The 22,468-nt window shown below is 42.5% G+C and overlaps 2 pseudogenes; both read left to right on the top strand.

Moving 5' to 3' along the window:
• The first annotated feature begins 2,811 nt into the window (after positions 1 to 2,811).
• Positions 2,812 to 4,790, top strand: LOC148110206 (large ribosomal subunit protein eL21 pseudogene; annotated as a pseudogene).
• A 7,099-nt stretch (positions 4,791 to 11,889) lies between these two features.
• Positions 11,890 to 17,143, top strand: LOC123786440 (heterogeneous nuclear ribonucleoprotein A3-like; annotated as a pseudogene).
• The last annotated feature ends 5,325 nt before the right edge of the window (positions 17,144 to 22,468 follow it).

Consider the following 22,468-nt stretch of genomic DNA (forward strand, 5'->3'; position numbering starts at 1 on the left):
GCGGGTTTTTGTTTTTGTTTTTGTGTCCCTTCTAGGATCTCAACCTTTAGTACAATGATCCCTCTCTGCTTAAACTGAGAATATTTAAGGAAAACTTGGCCAGCTAATCTAGGCATGCTCAGACTTATATCCTTCTACATTTTTACACCCATATAAACACATTCTGGAAGTCTGAAAAGTATCAGCACACACGTAGCCTTTTTCTTTCTTTTCTTTTCCCGAGTCTATTTTCAGAAACAGGAACATTCAAGATGAAAAGAGGAGAATTAAAGAGAGGAAGAAAATGAAAACACAGAAAAAGGATGTAGGTCTCAGCAAAAGAAAAATATCTCTTTTTTTTAATAATAATATTTTTTATTATATTATGTTAGTCACCACACAGTACATCCCTGGTTTCTGATGTAAAGTTCCATGATTCATTAGTTGTGTATAACACCCAGTGCTCCGTGCAATACGTGCCCTCCATACATATCTCTTAAATGTGTTTGCTGTAAGATAAAACAACTGCAAAGATACAGTTCAGTCATTTTCTAAAGTAAAAAACAGAAAAACATATTTTGCATTTCTTCTTTACAAATGAAATATATGTGCTTATTCTCCCCGTGTACTTTTATTTGTTTGAAATAATAATCATTCTCCAGAGAGAACCTTGGGGGTTGAGGACATAGCTTTTAAACAGACCTGAATCCTTGTTAGCGAGACCCCTCCTGTCCCCACACACACAAAATAAGGTAAGGTGAATCCTGACAGGACAGGCACAGCGTTACATTCAGAGAAGACAGCTTTCCCCTGTTTGCTGGGGTAGGATGAGGGAAGAGTTAGTCAGTGCTTTTCCTGGTCCCAGCTGCCACTCTTCCCTGGTCTGGTGCGGGAGCAGAGCTTCCAGACTCCCGGATTTGATGCCATAAGAGATCGGACTCCCTTGAGATCTGAGCAACAGCGACTACCTGGGGCCTGACAGAGGTTCTGAGGATAATACTGAAATACGAAAGGAAAGAAAACATCAGGTCTGTCCACTAAGTATCCCAGTAGATTTTCGTTTCTTTCTTTTCTTTAAATTTCTTTCTTTCTTTCTTTCTTTCTTTCAGTGACCCATATGCCCAGCATGGGGCTTGAACTCACGACCCCAAGATCAGGAGTTCCGTGCTCTACTGACTGAGCCATCAAGGCACACCCCCCCCCCCCCCCCGCACCCCTGAGGCCTCCAAGGCCTCTACTGGTGAACTTTCCTTAAAGTCTTTTGTCTTTCTTAGTTGAGGTGACCAATAGATGGGCAGAGGTGCAGAGGCCAGACAGAGGTGCCCCCATTTCCTTTCCTGCCCAGTGACACCGGGCCTCCCAGGGACATGGTTCTGAGCCATAATGTGCATGTGTGTTAGTGTGTGCTGTGATGGGAAGATTCCGGAACTCTGAGAAAACTTTCTCCACATACCCCTGGGAATATGATTATCATGCTGGCTTTGTTCTAAGCACAACAAAGACCAAGGAAGGATTTATTATTTCTCCTTAAAATTAAGGAGGCTCGAGAACTTTGCGTAAATCTATTCTAAGTGACTCCGAGGCAGTCAAGGCCGTGTGTATGGAAGTTTTGTTTGTAGGTTTTGCTACAAGTCAAAGACTAACAAGCAGGTGTTCCTGTTCACTGGGCCAAATTCACCGAGTGACCTCTGAGGGACCTCAGCTTCAGTTTCTCCCTCCTTCCCGCCCTTCCTCATTCCTGCCTTCCCTCCTCTCCAAGGACAATGCAGACAAGAAAGTCATAGCTGTAATTACACTTTGGGGTCTCTGGAGGTAAGGAATTATTACTTGATCAGCTAGCTACGAAGATACACCACATAATATATATTCATGTATATAAAATTAATATATACTAGCTTGCATGCCTCTATCCTTAAAGCTGCTGAAATGTCTTTTCCAACTTGCTGTTCTCTTAGGTGAGAACAGTCAACTGGAAACTGCTCCCTTGAGTGACCAACCCCGTGCTTAGCTAATCAACTACAACTGTCAGGAAATCGTTCTGGAATTTCCCAAGCACTGGGTGGGGTGTTTTAGATAAGTTTTGAAATGAATTCAAGATAATATAAGAGTGCATGTTCATATTTAATTAAGAAACTGAGCAAAAGCTTTATTAATCAAAGAAAAAAGATTAGGAGATCCTAATAAACATGATAAGGGAAAAGGAGTAATAATAATAGTTTTTAAAAATTGTCTTTGGGTGTAGATGAGCTCAGAAAGAGTATTTGAAGTAGTTTGTTTTTATTTCAAGTTGTGGCTTCCCTTCATAGGCTGTGTGAGATCAAAGGTTTTTGTTTTTTTCAAGATTTTATTTGTTTATTTGGGGGTGGAGGGAAGTGAGCACAGGGATGGGGGGTGGGGGAGGAGCAGGGGGACAAGAAGACTCCCTGCAGAGCTTGGACCTGAGCACGACCCTGAGATCATGACCTGGGCCCAAATCAAGAGTCAGACGCTCGACCGACTAAGTCACCCAGGCACCCCGAGACCAAAAGATTTTGTACTTTTTCCCCACCCTATCATTGAGTCCAAAATTTGACCCTGTCACTTTTTGTGTAATTACAAATTATTAGGAGGAGGAGGGAGTGTGCATTGATAAGTCCAATCAATTTCAGGGCTTATTAGAATAAACCTTATAAATTTAAAGAGCTTAGAGTTCTACGAGAAATGAGTTTACAAGTCCTGGCTGTGTCGCTTCTGTGGTCATGACCTCCCCCTGGCGTGGACAATGAGCACTTAATTCAAGAATAGAAAGTAGCCTTTTTTTCAGCCGGAACCGCCATCTTCCAGTAATTCGCCAAAATGACCAACACAAAGGGAAAAAGGAGAGGTACCCGCTGTATGTTGTCTAGGCCTTTCAGAAAACATGGGGCTGTTCCTTGGGCCACATACATGCGAATCTACAAGAAAGGTGATGTTGGGGACATCAAGGGAGTGGGCGCTGTTCAAAAAGGAAGGCCCCACAAATGTTACCATGGCAAGACTGGAAGAGTCTACAATGTTACCCAGCATGCCATTGGCATTGCTGTAAACAGCAAGTTAAGGGCAAGACACTTGCCGAGAAAATTAATGTACACATTGAGCATATTAAACACTCGGAGAGCCGAGATAGCTTCCTGAAGCATGTGAAGGAAAATGATCAGAAAAAGAAAGAAGCCAAAGAGAAAGGTACTTGGGTGCAACTAAAGCGCCAGCCTGCCCCCCCCCCCCCCAGAGAAGCACACTTTGTGAGAACCAGTGGAAAGGAGCCCGAACTGCTGGAACCCATTCCCTATGAATTCATGGCATGATAAATGTAAAGAAAATAAAAGACCTGCAGACTGTAAAAAAAAAAAAAAAAAAAAGAATAGAAAGTAAAACAGACAACGTCATTTCAAAGAAAATAACTCAGACTGTGAATTTTCATAGGATCTGTGTTGGGTAACTGCCCTCTGTTGGTTCCCCTGCAGAGTGCACTAGATGGGACGGAGACACGAGAGGGGTCTTTTTGCTGGTTTTCTCACTACTGCAGAAGTCAAAAGCCAGAACCTTATTCAGCCTCCAAAGTGAGGAGAATTGTGATCTTAAAGCCTCCCTCCGGGCGCCTGGGTGGCGCAGTCATTAAGCGTCTGCCTTCGGCTCAGGGCGTGATCCCGGCGTTCTGGGATCGAGCCCCACATCAGGCTCCTCCGCTATGAGCCTGCTTCTTCCTCTCCCACTCCCCCTGCTTGTGTTCCCTCTCTCGCTGGCTGTCTCTCGCTGTCAAAATAAATAAATAAAATCTTTGGAAAAAGAAAAAAAAAAGCCTCCCTCTTGCTACTGTGGGCAGCCGTCTCAGGAAGGAGATGCCACAGTTGTTCACCTGGAAAATGTCACAGCACAAGGGCCATGTATTTGGTTCATAAATGTCTCTTCTAACTTCCCTCGCCCTCCGTTCACACCAGGAGACAGAGTGAGAAAGAGAAAGGAGCATGCACTGTCGTCTAAAGGAGATCATTCTGGTCAGAGCACTGCTGTGTTTGAGCTGTGGGTCCTTGGACAAGTCATTCAGTTTTCTGAGCCTGAGATTCCATCCTGCCCACGTCTCCATCACCTCCAGCTGGTAATAAAGACCAAATGAGGAGTGGAGGTGCTTAGTTTATGCAAACATGAAGTACTGGTGTTAGTAGCTGCCTAAGAAGAGTAAGAATGCGTGCAAACATCATTTTGCATGCAAAGGACTGAGGATTGGAAAATAAAATGAATCACCCTAGGTTTCTGTCTGTTTCCATGCTTGAGGTCCTAGGAAGCATTCTGATCTAAAAAGAACAGACTCTGGAGTCAGACAGACATGGATGCAAATACTGTCACTGCGGTTTTTGTAGGTCTCACATCTGCTCTATGCTTCTATTACACGATCAGCAAAATGAGGAACAGTGTGGATACAAGAGGCGCATTACATCTCTCAAGTTCTTCACAGAGACCAGAGTTGTAAGAAGCACTCATTATTTAAGCATAAGTGGTATCAGCAAAGAGCTGAAGTGAATTAGTCCTTTTATCATTATAATAAGCAGCAAATTTCAAGGTAGATAATGAAAATAATTACCATGAAGTTAACAGAATTTTTATAATTAGTTGTAATGATGCTCTAATTCCTAGCCCAAAGAATGTTGGGGAGCTGACTGATGTGGAGAGGACATATATTTTCTTGGACAAGATTATAGGATGGCACAGTACAGCATCCTTTAGCTCATGTTACCCTGGGCAACACCATCAAAGAGGATCACTCTTTTTTTTAAAGATTTTATTTATTTATTTGACAGAGATAGAGACAGCCAGCGAGAGAGGGAACACAAGCAGGGGGAGTGGGAGAGGAAGAAGCAGGCTCTCAGCGGAGCAGGGAGCCCAACGCGGGGCTCGATCCCAGGACCCTGGGACCACGCCCTGAGCCGAAGGCAGACGCTTAACGACTGAGCCACCCAGGCGCCCCAGGAGGATCATTTTTTATGAATAAGTAAATAAGTAAGTTTTTTAAAAAAATCAGTCTTCTAGAAGGATCTGTGACATTCTTTGATATTTAAACCAGCACATTTTGGAATCATTTATTGTGCTATCATCTTTACCCATTTTCTCTTCTTTAGGTAAATTTACCTGATTCTTTGTGTATTTTTACTTCTTTGGTTTTCACTTAGTCTCTTGACACATGACTATACATGAGACTGGAGCAGTTCTCCAACATCATTTTCATTAATTTCATGAAAGCCTGCACCTTTTGCAAGAATTGCACCTTCACTTTGCCACCTAGTTGCTTTGTGTTGTCAGATGTTTATAATATTCTACCATCAGTAAGAGACAGACTGAAAAAAATTTTGACTGGTTGATCAGGAATAGTCATTCAAGCCAAGCTGGGGAACTTGGGCGAAAGGGGAACAATTTCATAAATATACACCTCATCAGTGAATACTTTCATGTAATGACAAACTTCCTTTCTGTAAAACCATGTTTTAAAGGAATTTGGGTAATGAAAACCCAGATAAGTGCCTGATAATGCTTCTTCCAACAGAAAATTCTTTTCTGTGTTTGTTGATTCAGCCATAATGTATTTAGGCTAACCCATATTTACTGTTATATAAAGGAACAACATTTGCTTGTCAGTTCCCAGTCTGAGTTTAGGAATGCTAACTTTGGGAAATAATTTTGTATTTTATTAAAACTATCGATAACTTAATGTCAAACAAAACTAAAAAATGACAACTTACTGAATTTATTGTTTCTACCAGTAAAGACTATAGTTTATTTTTTGTCCTATAAAAAGTTGGTAGTTTAATTAAAAGCACGACTAACAGAATGAAAGATTGGGAGAAGATGTTCTTAATACATATATTCAACGAACGACTTGTATCCAGGTGTAAAACCTAATGTTTAAAAATGAGCAAGTGTTTAATAGGCATTTCACTAAAGTGTGTATCCAAATAATTAAAAGACAGGCTGCCCGGGTGGCTCAGTCAGTTAAGCGTCTGCCTTTGGCTCAGGTCATAATCCCGGGGTCCTGGGATCCAGTCCCACATCGGGCTCCCTGCTCTGCAGGAAGTCTGCTTCTCCCTCTGCCTGCTGCTCCCCCTGCTTGTGCTCTCTGTCTCTCTCTGTCAAATAAATAAATAAAATCTTAAAAAAAAAAAAAAAGTAGAGTGTAAACACAGCTTTAAACTCTACACTAAAAAAGACAACAACAGATTAAGACCTCAGTGAGATACCAATATACCTGGGCCAAATGGCTTAAATTAAAAAGGCTGGCAATACGTGTGTTGGTGTAGATGTGGAGTGACTAGAACTCTCATAAATAAGAGTATAAATTATATAGGGACGCCTGGGTGGCTCAGTTGGTTAGGCGTCTGCCTTCGGCTCAGGACGTGATCCCAGCGTTGTGGGATCGAGCCCCACATCAGGCTCCTCCGCTAGGAGCCTGCTTCTTCCTCTCCCACTCCCCCTGCTTGTGTTCCCTCTCTCGCTGGCTGTCTCTATCTCTGTCGAATAAATAAATAAAATCTTTAAAAAAAAAAGAGTATAAATTATATAGGGACGCCTGGGTGGCTCAGTTGGTTGGGCATCTGCCTTCGGCTCGGGTCATGATCCCAGGGTCCTGGGATCGAGTCCCGCATCGGGCTCATTGCTCAGTGGGGAGCCTGCTTCCGCCTCTCCCTCTGCTGCTCCCCCTGCTTGTGTTCATGCTCTCTCTCTCTCAAATGAATGAATAAAATCTTTTTAAAAAAAGTATCAATTGCATAGCCTCATTTAGAAAAATGGCCTGACAGTATCTACTGAAACAGAGCACATGTGCACTCTATGACCCAGCAATTCGACTTTTGAGTATATGCCCAACAGAAATCCATGCTATGTTCACCAACAAAGCAAAACTATTTATAGCGTCTTTATTTATAGCCTCAGACTGGAAAGAACTCAGTACAGTAGAACGGATGAATAAATCGTCGTCACTTCTATTGGAATACTACATAGAAATGAAAATGAACTACTGAGATATGCACCAATGTGGTAAATCATAATGTGTGAATTATACAGAGTTCAAAAACAGATGAAGCCAATCAATGATGATAGAGATGAGGACAACAGTAATCCTGGGGAGGGGGCAGTACGGACAGGGAGGTAACACAAGTAAACCTTCTGGGGTATTGTAAATGTTTTATATTTTTAGATGGGTGGTGCTGTCCATGGGTATATGTAAAAATTAAATGAGCTAGACATGTATACATATATATTATTCATATATTTTTATACATTACTATACATGTAATATTTAACTATATATAATATAGGAAACAAGCTAGCAGTGAGTGAAAATTCTGTTGCTAAGGAACCTATACCTTCAAAGGCAAACATTTTCAAATCTTAACAACGTAGCATATTTCACTGGGGACAGAAAACCCTAAAAATATTATCTTCTCATAAAAAAAAGACTAGATGGGGCACCTGGCTGGCTCAGTTGGCTAAGCATCTGACTCTTGGTTTCACCTCAGGTCATGGTCTCAGGTTCATAAGATGGAGCCCCAAGTCAGGCTCTGAGTTTAGCACAAAGTCTGCTTGAGAGTCTCTCTCCCTCTCCCTCTGCTCCACCCCCTCCTTCTCTCTCTCTCTCAAATAAATAAAGTAATTAAAAAAAAAAAGAAGACTGGAAAGACATTTAATAAGATGTTAACATGGGATTGTTGGTTGTTTTTTATTGTCTCCTTTATACTTTTCAATATTTTTTCAATTTTCTATGGTGAGCCTGCCTTAATTTATAATCAGATAAAAAATATGCAAATAATTTTTAAAGTATGTGCTAAAATGTCAACTAAAAGTAGGATCTTTAATTTCAATTCATTGAGTTATAACATTAAATAGTTTTCCTCTGTGTATTTTTTTAATAAAAGAGAGAACTGAAAATTATGTCTCTTTGAGCTAATACTCTTCTGGATAATAGACGCTGAAGGTACATATTTTTTCTTTTCTTTTTTTTTCAAAGATTTTATTTATTTATTTATTTATTTATTTATTTATTTATTTATTTGGGAGAGAACACTAGTGAGAGGAACGGCAGAGGAAGAGGGAGAAGAGGACTCCCCACTGAGCAGGGAGCCCGATTTGGGGCTCAATCGCAGGACCCCAGAATCATGACCTGAGTAGAAGGCAGACGCTTAACCGTCTGAGTCACCCAGATGCCCCCATTTTTTCTTTTATTAAAGCCATATGCAATGTTGTGTCTCTCTTGCTTCATCTGAAAGCAGTACAGCCTGGTGTGAAGCATGTGGGTTCGTGTCTGACCGCCAGAGTGCATAGACTCAGCTGTACTATGTTCCAGTCCATGACTGCAGGCAAGTGACTCACCCACTCTAAGTTCGTTTTCTCTGATTTGGGGGTGATAATAGCAGCCATATCTAAAGGGGGTTGTAAAAAAATAATAAGTACTGTTTATTACTGTCACTGCTAGGATATACGATTAAATTGTGTTTGCTCTAGATCTCTGTGGGTCTAGTAATATTGTTTGTAGAAAATTTTGAAGGCTATTTTACTTTAAAAATTATTTAGTGTGCTGAGTTCTCAAAAGCTGAATAGCATAGCTTTAACCAACTGGTCTACCAATCCACATTGGAAATCAGCAATTACTTGCATTATGTAATCCTCATAACGACTCCATGAAGGAGGCAGAGTAGTACCACCATTTTATGCAAGTGGACATACATGAGGCCCAAAGAGGCAAAAGGAACCCCCAAAAGACAAGAGCTCAGGTTAAAGCAGGTCTTCCGACTCCTGGTCCATCACATCACACCAGCCACAGCATACACAGGGTAATTTCTTTCAGGTTGACTTTAACCTTTGATTCCTATAGGGTTCTCTGATTTCTCTTTTGATCTGAGCTGGGTCCATCACCCCACTGCACTCTCCATGCTCTTCCCAACAACCAAACTGCTGATCAGTGAACTTCCCCACTTACAGCCCTGTGCCCGCTCGCAGTGGCTCTTTGCCAGCGCCCGCCTGCCATTCATCAAAGCTAAAATCACATTCTCATCCTTCATAAAGTATTCCCTACTTTTCTTCATGCAGTACTCCGTTCAATTTTAGCCTCTTTGAATCCTGATAACCTTTGTTTTTCCTCCTACTCAGCTCTCCTAATGCTGTTCCGCATTTCAATTGTTTCTCCGTATTTGCTTCCCCCTCCATTTCCATTATTTATTTTAAAAACTCTTGTAGTACCCAGCATCATGGCTCACAAAGGAAGATGACTTTGAATGGATGGGTTAGTGAGTTGATGATGTAGCAGGCAAATAGGTACACATTTTAATATGTGCTTAATGAGACAAGCTTGGGGCACAAGTCATGGCACACAAAAACACCTCCCTTTGTTGGGATATTTGAATGTAGCGAGGGACTTGCAGATTCTAGTTGCATTTCATTCATGAACATTTTTTTGAGGTTTTAAAAATACAATTCTTGCTCAGTTGTCCTTGGATCTGACCTCATTAATATACTGGAAATGAATTTGTTCTCCTTTGCGGGCACATTAACTCCTACAAGCCACAGAGATGGGGCACTCAGAAAATTCCCAGAATGTCAAACAGATCAGAGGGCTGGGGTCAGAGCTTCCTGGCAGCAGATACGAAGCCCACATTTCCCCCGGTGGGTCAGGATGCTCCTGCCCAGGGCGACATCATATTCAACTGATTTGTTTAACAGACTTCTCAGTATGAATGAGATGATAGAAAAATCCTCTTCATATGGCACAATTTATCTAATGCAAAATGTGGTCCTAGAAATTAGGTGAATTATGCATTTCCATTTTTATGCATTTAAATTTTTTAATGTCTGACTTATGAGAGTCATATGGCTTGAGACATATTTGAAGTACTTTATACGGGATATTTTGTCTGTTCATAAATATTGAACTGAATGTGCACAGTAAAAAATATAAAAATAAATTGTTATTTTGAGCCAAAGAATCTGTGCTTTTAAAAAATAAATTTGATGTTTACAAGTTTTGAATTAAAAAAAAATAGAAGGCTTTAGCTGTTTGAATCATGAGCCACCTTTTATCTCCAGAAATTCTCAGTACCACCAATGGTAAGCGGGTGTGAATTTTGCCAACAGGGAAGTGTAGTGGGAATTTCCAGAGTATTATCAGAGATGAGCGTGTCAGTGGCTTGGAGATGAACCAGAAGAAACATAACAACTGGCTGATTGATCTCAGATTTTTTGCTGGGAAGAGTTGTGTATTAGTCTGAGCTCTCTAGAGAAACAAAACCAATAGGAGATAGATAGATATATAAAAGGATAAATGGATTCATTTTAAGAAACTGGCTCACAGTTCACACAGATATGGAGGCTGAGGACTCCCAATACTTGCAGTCAGCAAGCCAAGACCTAGGCGGGCTGCTGTTTCAGTCAAGTGCAAAGGAAAAGAAGACAAGACATCCAGCTTGAAGAAGGTTGAAGAAGGGGGGAGTGCCTTCTTATTAACAGAAGGGGCCGACTTTCTGTTCTATTTTGGTCTTCAGTTGATTGAATGAATCCCACCCACGTGGGAAAAGGTAATCTGCTACTCAGGCTACTAATTCAAATGTTAATTTCATTCAAAACACCCTCACCGCCTGGCTCGGAATCAAGTTTGACCGGAATAATGTTTGACCAAATGCCGGCCCTTTGTGACCCAGTCAAGCTGACACATAAAATTACCATCACAGGTTGTTTTAACAGGATTTTCCCCAGTGCCCAAAACAAGCAATGCAGCTCTCAAAGTTGGAGCTTAGGGTCAGAAGACTCACCTCCTCTGGGGGAGAGTGACGTGATGACGGAGCTCAGGCTTTGGAGTCAAATTGGTCTGGATTGAAATCCCCACATCTCAGCCACTTCTTAGCTGTGTGATCTTGGACAAACTGATTAACCTCTCAATTTCCTCACCCACAAAGCACAAAATATTGCAGATTATTAGGGAAACTACTTGTGATGGGATTGCCACATACGTAAGCACTTAGTACATTATATCTGTCATCATTAGTGCTTCCCTCAGGGTTTATATAGCAATGTTCCAAAAAATAACTATTCTGCCCTTAGTACTTTAGGTAACATAGAAAATTGTTTGTAGAAGGAAGAGAAATCAGAGTAGCCTGAATGTAGTATTTTCGAAGGTCTGTTCAGTGTTTTTTTTTTTTAATCATCAAAATGTATCCGCAACTTTAAAGTCTTGAAAACCAGACCGTGATATTAATTCTTTATATACTCCACATTCCTCTATAATGTGCTTTGATTTTGAGACATCCTGAATCTTCCCTGAGTCTCCACGTGCCCAATTTGGCAAGGCAAGCCGAGGGCGTATCTCCGTCAGCGTCAGCGGTCAGCAGAGCGGTCCTTCTTGTTTACTGCGCCCTCCCCATTAGGTCATGCCCGTTTGGAGAAAAACATGGTGTTGGGACCACTAACAGGGCATTTTAATTTGGCTACGTAGTGCTTCCTGTGCTGTTTGGAGCACAAACTCACTGTGGCCCCAGTGAAAAGAACAAATACTGACCGTGAGGGCACATAGAACACTGCCTGCCCCGTTGACTTGGTTTCCTACTCCCGCGCAGCGAAGCTGGGACAAATAATCCAGGCTTAATAATAACTGACCTGGTGATAGACTCGACCCTAGAGACGACTCTCGCAGACAGCAGTCATGGATGGGGGCTGCCGGGAGTGGAGCTGTGAAGCAGTGAGCGTTGTCTCTCGGTGACCCTCATTTTCTGTTTTCACACTATTTTTCTCCTCTCCAGGCCAACTTTCATTACGTACCTTCTTTCTTTTCTGTATTTTCTCAAGGCCTCTGTTCCTGCCACAGTTAAAGCTGATTTGTGTTTTGGAATTAGTGACTTGGTATTTTACCCTTCCGGGCGTATGTGGGTTTCAAACAAAGATGGCAATTACAGCGCAGTGCTGGCCGAGAGGTACAACTTGGGGTTCAATTCCCTTCTCCACCACTCATTACTTGGTACCCATCAGCCTCTCAGTTACTTGCTTGTAAAATCAGGACAATAAAAATGACTTCCCGAGTTGAGTGAGGACTCAATAAGAAAACATCTCTAAAAACATGCTTTGGTAATCCAATGCTTGGATTGCTATAAACACTGTTACTTTTTAAAAATTTTTTTAATTTATTTATTGAGAGGGAGAGAGAGCGTGCACAAGTGGAGGGAGGGGTAGAGGGAGAGACAATCTTAAGCAGACTCCCTGCTAAGGATGAAGCCAGATGTGGGGTTCGATCTCACGACCCTGAGATCATGATCTGAGCTGAAACCAAGAGTTGGGTGCTTAACTGACTGAGCCACCCAGGCGCCCAACAATGTTAGTTATTTTTATAATTAGATCAATACCAATAACTTTTCCATTCCCTTCACAGGATTCTTGAGGGCCCGGAGGGTGTCTTGTTCACCACTGATCCCCAAGGACTGACGCTATGCCGAGCATTGAGGAAGGATGCAACAACGTTCATTAAATGAATGAGTGAACGTGTGCAGGAATGACAGCCCATGGGGCAAGCGGGTGTTTTGGGATCCAGTATTCAGCTGGATGCATCATCCGTGCATCCCTTTCTGCCTGGACCGTCCTCATTGGACACAGGAGTGAAGAAGGGTCCTCTTTTTTGATTGACCAATAAACTGACAGTTTATGGGAAGTATTCACCCCTACACATGTTGGAGTTACAGTTGATGAGGTCCTTTTTCTGTCCACCAGAAGCCAAAATTAGTGCTCAGAAGCAGGGAGAAAAAAAGCATTCGATCCTGAAACTCATACTTAAAAGGAAAGGCTAGTAGTGTATTTTTAGTTAGTTATTGTGCCTATGAATTTTGAGCCAAGATGACCACTAGGCCTGGATATTGAAACAGGGTGACACCTCTTATTTCTGTTAAGTGCCATCCAACATTAAAAGTCACTCGTATTTTTTTTTTTTTAAGTGTAATTATTCCAGAGAGCCTGCAGGGCTAAAATTTGCTTGTGTGAAATCAACATGAAAACCCCCTATCTCCCTGTACTATCCCTGTACTACTAAAGCATTCGCAGTGGGGCACAGCCTACATACTCTGTGTGCTGAGTTTCTTTAGTTTCCAGATCCACCTTCCACCTTTGTCCATGCTGCTGTGGGCCCACAGAATCTGGACAATGGGCTGCACACACAGGGTCCCTCATTCCAGGTCAGCAGAATGGAGGGCAGAAGGAAAATAAAGTGTGGGGTATTTAATCCCTGGTTTCTTCTCTAATAACTCAGCAGAGGACACAGTGGGTGCCAGGCTTTCTCCACAGAGCCCCCCTTTCTTCGAGTGGGGATTACTTCCTCCTTCTTGTGAGCGGGTCCAGATGAGATAACAGCTCCTTGTCGCTCCTGGCCCCAAAGGGTGCCCTATCTGTTGGTGGTTTCAGTAATCCCTGCCCACATCTTTGCCCAGAGGGCCTTTGTTAAACGCTTCTCAAATGAACCAGTGGAAGCATGCCTCCTTCCCGCCGCGCCCCTAACTGATAACACCTCCCGTGAAGAGAGACTAGAATGCATCTGGGAGTTGGCCTCTGTGTCTTAGATCCTTAAATACTAGCCAAAGCCTGGATGGGAATCGTCTTCTATTCATTTCTCGGAGCAGTTCACTAACTACTATCATTTTTATGGCTCTAAGTAATTTCATAAATATTTACACGCCTTCTTTCCACCGGTCCTGTGGGTGAGGTGGGCAAGCAGCAGTAGCATGAACACCCGACACGGGTTCTCACAATGGGCTCGGCAGCAGCAGCGGCGCCTGGGACCTTATAAAAATGTAAACTACTGGGCCCTGTCCCAGACCGACTGAGTCAGAAATCTGGGGAGTGAAGCCAGCAATCTGTGCAGCTGTTCGCGTTGTAACAAGCCTTCCAGAGGATTCTAATACATGCTGAAGTTCGAAAACCACCAATGTAACATACGGCTACGTATGTATTTTAATGTAAGGAACCCCATCCTGTTCTACCCATCCCCCACGCCACCGGAAAGGACTTTCCTTTTTCCGGTTCGGTGGTCTGCTCGGACGGGAGTATGCTAGTGCCCCAGAACGACCCATTCAGGGAGCTTGTTCAAAATCCCAATGCCTAGTTCCCACACTAGATTCAGTGATCAGAATTTCAAGTTTGAGAACCACCGATCCCTCCATCCGCTCAAATGGTTGAGAACCACACCTGGAATAGATAGAACAAAGCTCGAAGAATGTATCTCGTCTGGGTGTGGTGAGCTCTAAGGAACCAGAATGACCTTTGCACCTGACTTTAGTTTGTTGTGTTCCAGCAACAGGAGGGTAAGGTTTCCTACTGTATACAGCTGGATCACGTCGTTCACGGCAACCTTGGATGCAGACAACAGTCAAACGTCTGACCTGTGCTTTGAAGGTGTCTGCCGTCCCATTCCTCCCTTTCTCATAGACTCTACTCCCATCCACAGCTCCTGCCAAGTGCCATGCCGTACAGTTATCCCAGGCCACAGATGATTGCATCCACCCCAAATCCCTGGCCGGCTAGCCACCAATGAGACTCTTTCTCTCACAAATGTGCACTAAGACCTTGCCACTCAAAGAGTGGTCTGCGGACCAGCAGCATCAAGCTATCACCTGGGTTTCTCTGGACCCACCTAGACCTACTGAGTTAGAATCTGCAGCCTAACAAGATCCCCAGGTGATTCACATGCAGACTGATGTTTGGAAGCTCTGGTTAAAGGGACATGAACGTTTTAGAGACTCGGGAGTGGATACTTCAATCCTATCCAGAATTGGTGGTCATTTTTTTTTTAAAAAAGATTTTATTTATTTATTTGAGAGTGAAAGAGAGAGGGAGAGAGAGAGCATGAGTTGGGGGGGAGAGGGGAGGGGCAGAGGGAGAAACAGACTCCCCACTGAGCAGGGAGCCAGACACACGGCCTGATCCCAGGACCCCCGGATCATGACCTGAGCCGAAGGCTGACACTTAACTGACTGAGCCACCCAGGCACCCTGGTGGTCAGTTTTTATTATATAAAATTATGATAGATTCTTAAAGAAATTAAGAAAGCCTGTCTGCTGAGAGCAGGTGGCTATTTGGGAAAACAAGAAGAAAGAAGTAGATATTAGATGCATAGAGAAACAGAGAAAGTAGCTGATTTCTTGAATTTTCTATATTAGGCTCCCCAATAGCAGGCTTTCTTTCATTTCTGGTTGTATCATTACAATAAACCTCCCTTTTTACTTAATTTAGCTTGCATGAGTGTCTGTTTCTGGCAACAGATAACTTGCAAAGAGGTGAACAAAATCACAATGAAAAGAAAATTAAAATAGATATTTGGAGTCATTTATAGAGTATATTGTATAGGTATTATTTACGAGTAAACTACTTTTAAAAAATTTTTAAATAATACAGAGTCATTATGAAAAATTCCAAAGTTTCAGAGAGAAGCAAAAGAGAAAAAAGGTCTTTCTTCCCCTAAGAGCCTTCTTCCTATTCCGTAGAGGTAAATGGTTAACAGTATCTTGTATAACCTTAAATAATTTTTTCTACGTACCTATAACCAGCCCTGTTTTTTCCCTTGGCACCAATTAAAAAAAGACAGCTGGCTCTCAGTCCCATATTGAACTTGAGTTGAAAGAGGCAAGTCCAACCCCAAAGTGGAGAGCCATGGTCCAAGGGAACCAGAGCAGTTGAGAAAATGTTCTTTGGGGGTTTGAGCTTTGAAACTACAGATGATTGTTAAAGAAAACATTTTGGAGAATGGGGCACACTTACAGACTGTGCGGTGATGAGAGACCCTTCCTCCAAACAAAACGTTCCAGGGGTTTTGGTGTTGTGACTTACTCTCGTGTGGAAGAGGCAGATGCAGCAGTTGTGCCGGCCCACACGAGGTTGATGGGCGTGGAGTGGAACCGAAGAGACCTGTTTCTAGAGAGGATTCTGTAAAGCCTGGTGCCCATCTCACAGGGAAGAACACTTGTCGGTGGTATTAAAGAAGATACAGAAGAATATAATTTGAGAGACGATTTCGAAAGGTATGGCACAATTGAAACCATAGAAGTTATGGAAGGCAGGCAGAGGGGAAAAAAGAAAGGATTTGCTTTTGTAACTTTTTTGAAGATTTTATTTATTTATTTGAGAGAGAGAGCGAGAGAGCAGGTGCACAAGTGGGGGAAGGGGCAGAGGGAGAGGGAGAAGCAGACTCCCCACTGAGCAGGGAACCAGATGCAGGGCTCCATCCCAGGACCCTGGAATCATGACCTGAGCCGAAGGGAGACGCTTCACCAACTGAGCCACCCAGGCACCCCTGCTTTTGTATCTTTTGAAGATCATGATACAGTTGATAAAATTGTAGTTCAGAAACACCACACTATGAATGGGCATAACAGTGAAAAAAGGGCCCTTTCTAAACAAGAGATGCCATCTGCTAGATCGCAAGCAGGTCGTGGAGATGGATCTGGCCACTTTATGGGCCGTGCTGGAAACTCCGGCGGAAGGGGAGGCTCTGGTGGTGGAGGTGATGGCAGCAGAGGCAGATATGCATGAGGTGAGAGTGGATATAACGGATATGGAGGTGATGGTGGCAACCCTGGTGGTGGTCCTGGTTCTAGCAGTAGAGGAGGCTATGGTGGCGGCGGACCAGGATATGGACACCACGGAGGCGGATGTGATGGTGGTGATGGAGGATATGATGGTTACAGTAAAGGAGGAAAATTTGGAGCTAACTATGGTGATGATGGGAACCATAATGATTTTGGAAATTATAGTGGACAATAGCAATCAGATTATGGACCCATGAAGGGGGGCAGTTTTGGTGGAAGAAGCTCGGGCAGTCGCTATGGTGGTGGTTATGGATCTGGTGGTGTAAGTGGTGGATATGGCAGCAGAAGGTTCTAAAAAAAACTCAGAAGAAAAGGGCTCCAGTTCTTCCCAGGAGAGCGAGCCAGGCATTGTCAGGAAAGCTGCAGGTTACTTTGAGACAGTCATCCCAAATGCACTAAGGGAACTATAAAAATCTGCCACAGAAGGAATGACGATCTATAGTCAGAAAAGTTACTGCAGCTTAAACAGGAACCCCTTCTTGGTCAGAGGGTCAGAGCCAGACTTTGCAAACAGTGCAGCTATTGATTAAAGCAATGTGGTGTCAATTACATGTACATTCCTGAGGTCTTTAACCTGTTGTAGCTTTGTCTGTTTCTTTTTCTTTTCATTACATCAGCTATATTGCCCTGTAAACTGTGGTGGTGGTACCCAAAATAAAAAATTAAGGAATTTTTAACTTTTCCAAAAGAAAAGAAAAGAAAAGAGGAAAGGAAAAGAAAGGAAAGAAAGCTGACTGTCAGTATGCCTGGAGAGATACATTTAAAAGTATCTAACATTTGCTTAACTTAAAACTTTTAAAAATGCCCTTCTATAGCTTATTATTTATAAAATAGTCCTTGGAGGACTGCAATAGTGCAAACGCTGTAACTGTCATGGATTTAAAGTATGGATATGCTGAGGTTTAAAATTACGTTCTCAGTTTTCATTGAGGCTCATAAATAAATAGTTACGTGAAAGTTCCTGTTGTATCTGCTTTAAAATATTTGAAGACATAATCCATAAGCACACGTAGGAATTTTCTTTTAGAATTTAGTGCTAGGGGAAGACCGCCACCCCTGAGAAATTGGAATGCTTCATTGCGTAGCAGGCTGAAATCACTGACCATGGTTTTTTCTTTTTGCCTCAACTGCCAGGGTGCTCGGAATCAAAACAGAAATTAAGCAAAGCAACTGATTTTCTTTTTCTTTTTTTTAAGTACACTTTATGCCCAAGTGGGGCTTGAACTCACAACCCCGAGATTAAGAGTCAAATGCTCTACCATCTGAGCCAGCCAGGTGCCCCAAAACAACCGATTTTCCTAGCTGGCAGATATTTGTTCTTTTCCTTGGCTATGAGCTCCTATTTCTATGTCACTATTCTTTGTAAATTTTGTTTAATTATAAGCTGCTCCAAGTATTATTGTGGCATAAGGAAGAAGTTTAGATAAATATAACCTTTTAAATGGTAGAAACAAGGCACTAACAAGACTTACCTATATTTGCTGAGATATGTGCTGGCAGAGCTGGAAATGGATTTGTGGTTTACTGCTAGTTCATGCAATTTTCTCTGTTCCATGTGAGCTGACTGAGTGACAAGCTTTTTCCCCTTAACCATAGAACATATTATGTTTTTTAAAAGTATGGCAGTCCTGCAAATGTCACTGCTGAATGTTCTCTGAATTGAAAATGTGCTTTAGCTTTTGAAGGCCACCTAGCTTGCCTTACGGATTGTTTTCAAAGGCAATTTCCTCACATTTAAGGACCCACCCTATGCTGGGTGCCTGGGGTTTGCCAACAGGCACAACAAAAGATGAGAGTCCTATATTTTCTGCTGCACTAAAATGGTCCTTCAAAAATGCAGAACAACATTTTTCCATCGGCTTCTTTCCAATTGGATGGCAAATACCTACATTGAATAAAAACATGTAAGAAAAAAAAGACAAACACTTTGGTGGGCCGGGAGGTGAGTCATGCTTTAACAAAGGATCAGTATAAGTCCTTTTTCTGTTTTATTTCCCTTTGTTTTGAGAATTCAGTCGTCCTTAATGAGGATTTTAAAGTCTCTCTACTTTAAAAAAATACCCAACTTAATTTATTCTATTATGAAACATAGCATGGCTTTTTATCTACCTGTTATAAACATCAAACGTTACAGAAAGCTACTGGGAAATCTTTTTTTAAAATTCAGGTGAAACACAACAATGTGGAGGATGGTCAATGCCATCTACTTTCAAGAGTGCCCTCTGCTGGCAGTTGCCTTGAATTTAAAAATATTCTATGGTAGGCTTCAGGATTTCATTCGTTGACCAAGTTAAGTTTTGTTGTTGTTGTTTTTTTTTTTAACAATTAGGCCCCTACGTCTTTTTTATTTTATTTTATTTTATTTTATTTTATTTTATTTTATTTTATTTTATTTTATTTTATTTTATTTTATTTTATTTTATTTTATTTTATTTTATTTTATTTTATTTTATTTTATTTTATTTTATTTTATTTTATTTTATTTTATTTTATTTTATTTTATTTTATTTTATTTTATTTGTTTGTTTGACGGAGAGAGAGAGCACGAGCACACAAGCAGGGGAGGGAGAGGGAGAAGCAGATTCTCCGCGGAGCAGGGAGCCCAAGGCGGCACTCGATTCCAGGATCCCGGGATCATGACCTGAGCCAAAGGCAGATGATTAACGGACTGAACCACCCAGGCACTGCGACCAAGTAAGTTTTTGTTAGTGAAAGGAAACATCTGCAGAAAAACAAAACAAAACAGAGATTTTATCTGAAGGACGTAACTAAGCAAATACATAAATATCATAGTATCAGGCATAATATGTGTTAGGGAGAACAGTGTTTTACTTTGTGGGAACATAAGAATTCAGCAAAGATTTCTTGAGTGCATATTCTGTGAGAGGCACTGTGTCAGCCACTGGGGCGACAAAGGTAGTGCTGACATGACCACATCGAGGATCCCACAGTCTTGTGAGGAAGTCAGACCCACTAACAATTACCTCGCATCGGGTGTTGAGCGCCATGAAGGGTAATTCGAAGGCAGGAGCCCCCCCCTCCCCCCAAGAGGAAACCACCCTTGAAAGGATTTTGCACCGCCCTGGAAGGAGCCCTCCACCCTTTCCCACATGATAGGTGACAAAAACCTGATTGGGTGACAGGCGCAGGAAGGGTTAATCAGATTAAAATGGCCTGTCAATAAGCCCCCAAAACCCCCCAAAGTTAGCAACTCTGGTGGCACCCCTTTTGGGTCCCCTCCCTCCTCGGAAGCTTTGTACTGTCACTTTACTCTCGTTCAATAAACCTTGCTCTGCTGCCACCACTCTGTCTGGTCTACCTCTTCATTCTTAGAAGTGGTGCGACCAAGAACCACGGGCACGGGGGGGGGGGGGGGGGGGGGGGGGAACATCCTGCAACAAGACCAAGGTGGAGGGATGCCTGAGTCCTCCCGAGGAGGGAGGAGTTAGGAGAAGTACTCTGGAAGAGGCTGGCAAAGGAAGACGAGGACAGGACAAAGAAACATGAGAGACTATGGACTCTGAGAAACAAACTGAGGGCTTCAGAGGGGGGGGGGGGGGGAATGGAATAGGCCGGTGATGGGTAGTAAGGAGGGCACGTATTGCATGGCGCACTGGGTGTTATACACAACTAATGAATCACCGAGCCTTACATCGGAAACCGGGGATGTACTGTATGGTGACTAACATAATATAATAAAAAATCAAAAAATAAAAAAATTTAAAAAAATAAAAATAAAATAATTAAAAAAAAAAAAAAAAGAAAGAAAGAAAGGCAGAGGGAAGGGAACACAGGGCGGGTGTTTCGAACCGTGATAGTAAGTTCAGCACTGGCGGCCTGCAGCTTAGCACAACCTACGGGGCTCGTAGAACGGCTGAGCTCCAATGTTTTGGTCTCGGGACCTTACATTCTTAAAAATCATTGAGGGCCCAAGGAGCTTTTGTTCATATGGGCTTTATTTATTGATGTGTACCATATTAGGAATTGAAACAAATTTTAAACATAGTTATTAATGTATTTAATTACATGTTAAGCTTAAGCCACATTTTATGGAAAACAAAATGCTAAATTTTCCCAACACAAATGAGTGAGGTGTGTGGCACTGTTTTACATCTTTGCAAAACCTCTTTTCCTATCTAGCTTAACAGGAGCCAGCTGGATTTTCCCACCTGCCTCAACATCCCACCTGTTGAAACCACATGCCCGGTAGCAGCTGGGAAACTCCACTCGGGACAGGAAAACAGTGATAAAGGCAAATAACGTCATAGTGTTATTATGAGAATTGTTTTGATTCTGTGGGTCCCCAAGGGTGCCCGGACCACACTTGGAGAGCCGTGGCTGCACAAGTCTGCAGGGGTGGGGCCATGAGGGGGCGCTGCAACATGTCACATTAGGGGCCCTGAACCAAACCAATGGCCTGAAGGACTTTAAGCTTGGAACTACAGCAGTGTCCAGGCATGGAAAGAAGGCAATGGATTTTGCATGTTTGAGACACACATATTTGATATATAAGTATTTTTTATACAAATATGTTATAAATATTAAATACATAAGTATTTTATCTAGAAATATTTGGGAAGTAGAATTGATTTGACTTGGTGACTGACAAAGTTGAAGGACTAAGGGGCGCCTGCGTGGGTCAGTCAGTTAAATGTCTGCCTTCAGCTCAAGTCATGATCCCAGGTCCTGGGTGGATGGAGCCCTGCATAGAGGCTCCCTGCTCAGCAGGCAGTCTGCTTCTCCCTCTTCTCCTCCCACCCCTCCTGCACCGCTCATGTGCGCAGGCGCTCGCTCTCTCTCTCTCTCTCCCAAAAATAAAGTTTGTTTTTTTTTAAAGTTGAAGGACTAAGGAGATAAAGACAACCGTCACAGTCCTAGCTTGGGCGACCAGAGAGAAGGCAGTATGGAAGGCCTAGATAAGGTCACATCAATGCAGAGGGAGCGGGCAATGCCTGTATTTACTTAGGGACTTGCTGCCCCGGTGGGGCTCTCGGATGACCCAGGAGAGGCATTTAGAACGAGGGTGAAAGCATGACTCTGAATCTTGTGCAGGAGCAGATTTACCATAAAATTGAGCTCAGGGCCCCTCACACACATGGGTTCCCTTCAGGGAACTAGAAGGACCCCACTCATAGGCGCACAAGATTATGGCCTTTTTTAAATACACGAAAGTTAAAATACCTTTAAACTGCAGTTGGTTAGTGTCAGTGACTCCATCCCAGTTTCTCCATCACAAATTCCCTGGGTGTTAGATGCTTGGAGTGGCTGCGGACATTTTGGGAGATCCAGTCAAGGGAAAAATTGAGCTGGTGGTGCATTTAGCTTGGGTTTAGTGGGGTATGTAGCTTCTTCAGCTACTGCTGACTCACGCAGTAGGGGAATAACTTCCAGGAATACCCCTCCCCCTCCCTCTGCTGAAGGAGGGGACCAGATGTATTAAAATATGAACTATTGCACCAGCACCAGAAATTCAAGGGGTAGTGGAGGAAAAACAAGTTTAAGAATGTACGGGGCCAGAAGTAATCTATGGAAAATTCTCCCCATCGTCCAATGCACTATGAATGTAAGCAGAGGATTTTGTTCTTGTCAATGACTTGCTGAAATGAAAATTCTCTCCAGGAAAGAATTGTGGTGCATTAAAGATGACTTTAATTCTTGGGGTGCATGTGGCCCTTCTTTTCACTACCTCTGTATCTTCAGGGTAAATACCCAGTAGTGCAATTGCTGGGTCATAGGGTAGCTCTATTTTTAACTTTTTGAGGAATTCCACACTGTTTTTCAAAGTGGCTGCACCAACCTGCATTCCCACCAGCAATGTAAGAGGGATCCCCTTTCTCCACATCCTCTCCAGCATTTGTTGTTTCCTGCTGTGTCAATTTTTG

Source organism: Ursus americanus, chromosome 4 (assembly GCF_024610735.1).
Source record: "Ursus americanus isolate L20-20 chromosome 4, mUrsAme1.1.p, whole genome shotgun sequence".
NCBI lineage: Eukaryota > Metazoa > Chordata > Mammalia > Carnivora > Ursidae > Ursus > Ursus americanus.